This window comes from Arachis ipaensis, chromosome B5 (genome assembly GCF_059453495.1).
Source record: "Arachis ipaensis isolate K30076 ecotype BB chromosome B5, ASM5945349v1, whole genome shotgun sequence".
NCBI classification, from domain to species: Eukaryota; Viridiplantae; Streptophyta; class Magnoliopsida; order Fabales; family Fabaceae; genus Arachis; species Arachis ipaensis.
The window spans coordinates 55959892-55962429 of NC_142440.1; positions in this window are offsets into that span (position 1 = coordinate 55959892).

Below are 2538 nucleotides of genomic sequence, written 5' to 3' on the forward strand. Positions count from 1 at the left end.
TAAAACCATGCAATTTTCATGAATAAGTAGGTGAAGGATTGAATAAATGTCTTAAATTGAGCATAATATATATCATAAAATATGGGTTTATCACATGGTTTTGTGTTTTCTCTCTAAATTGTGCCTAAATGTGAAAACATGCATTTTTGAGCTTAAGTTAGTGATTTTAATCCCACTTTTATGCCAATCGGTGCCATTACATGTTTGTTGATCGATTTCAGGTCCTAGAGGTAAGAATGGTTTGCTAGAAGTGGAAGAAAGCATGCAAAAAGGGAAAAAACATGAAGAAAACAAAGGAGAAGCACACAGCCATGCGTGCATACGCACAAGGAGGAAATCAGCATGCGTGCGTGTGCACAACCCTCTGTGCGTACGCACAAGTGGAAATTTGGCGAAGTGTGCGGACGCACACGTCTGTGCGTCCGCACAGGTACCAGCGCATGCCTCCATTAAAAAGTCATGTGCTGTGCCTTTTTGGGGGTCTCTAGGGCCATTTCTGAAGTGATAAAGGGTGGTTTGAGAGGCTATATTACGGGCATATAGACACATAAGTAAGGGAGCTCACTTGTAGGGTAGAAATACATAGTAGGAGTGGGAGTAGTGTAGATTAGGAAATTCTCTCTTAGGGTTTTAATTAGGGTTTATAGCATTTTATAATTCAAGTTTAATTTTAGATTCTAGCAATTGCATTGTAAGTATTTCTTTAATTTTTCTTTTAATTACATCACTTGTTCTACACTTCCTTCTATTTCAATTTCTCTTGTCAATATATGCGTGGTTTACATTCCTTTGAAATTTTATGTTTTGGTTCATGAATTTAATGTTTGATGCTTATTTTATGTTTGTTGAGTTGCTTTGGTTGCTTGTTATCATTTATGGTTCATATCTTTTATTAATTTACCAATTTTGCCATGTTTTGTGAATATGCATACTAGGCATTTGATGAAATGTCAACCCTAGCTATGGGGTTAATTTCCACCCCTTGGCTTGGGAAAAATGAGTCTATGGATTACTAGAGCTATAATGCCCAACATTTAGTGATAATTCTTGGGTTGTTAGTTGTTATTGTTTCCACTAACGCTAGCTTTTTACTAAGGTAATTAGTAAGTAAGCTAGGACTTGTGGATTAATAACAATTATGCTCACTTGACTTAAGGGTTGACTTAGTGAGATTAATCCATCATAATTATCAAAGTTGTGGTTATGACAAGGAAGGAATTCCATAACTCATCCCAAGTTAAAGTTTCATTTATGTTTTGAACCACTTTTCAATTACTTTATAGTTTTACTTGTTTATATTACATACAGAGTTCTTTAGTTCTTTTATTACTTTATTAATTGCAATTTTGCCTTGTTCTTTTATATCTTTATTTGTTTACTTCAATCATTGAAACCCCCTTGCTTTTCACAACCAAGATTGTATGCGCTCATCGTAATTAGTTCCTAGGGAAGACGACCCGGGATTTAACACTCCCGGTTATTTTGTGTTGATTGTGACATCGTTAGGATTATAATTTGATTGATGATCAATGGTTGGGTTTGGACTATAGTTGCAACATCAATCCTATTTTTAGTGTGAAAATCCAAACCCATGCTTTTGGTCAGATTCCAACACCTAACTCACCGGCAAGTGTACCGGGGTTGCATCAAGTAGTAATTACTCACATGAGTGAGGTCAATCCCATAGGGATTGATAGATTTAGCAATTTTAGTTAGATGGTTGATTTAGTTAAGAAAACAGTTGATGATTTGAGTGAATAGTAACCAACAGAAGCTAAATTGCATGAAAATAAAGGGAGAGGGAGAATTGACAGTAAATTAAAGAGCAGAGGAAGTAAAAGAGCTGAAAATAATGTAAATGACTGAAACTTAGATTGCAAAAAATATAAATAGCTGAAGCTTAGAGTGCAAGTAATGTAAATTGCTTGAATAGTAAAGGGATATGGGATACTGGGATGCAGAATTTAAAAATGGAAAGTAAAGAAGATGAAGTAAATGCAATTGATCTAAACAGAAATGGAAAATTGCTTGAAGAACAAGACAAAAAGTAAATTCAGCTCAATTGAAAAGGCTATGAAAGAAATTCAAGATCTCAGGGGCTCAATGAGACTATAAAAGAAGTCTAGATCTTAATTCCTTCCTTGATCCAACAGAGAACAATTTACAGAAGAAAAGAAGATGAAAGCAGTAAAGGAAACTTAGATCCAATTCTTAGAACAATTGAGAAGAGAGGTAAAAGATGATTCTCAGACTTAGAATCAATGAAGCTCTTCAATCTCAATCCAAATTCCAAGAACAGATAGCAAGAGTTGCAAAAGAAATGAAAATGAAGACAAAAAGCTAAATCCAATTCCCAATCCTTAGAATTATGCAGAAGAAAACAAGATGAATTGCATATCAAAGATTGAAACAGAATTCCTTCAATCTCAATCCAAAATTCAGAAACAGAAAGTAAGTAATGCAAAAGTGAGAGTAAGCAGGAGAGAACTCAGCTCTCAATCCCAATTCCCCAATTCAAAGCTAAAAATAAAACTCCAA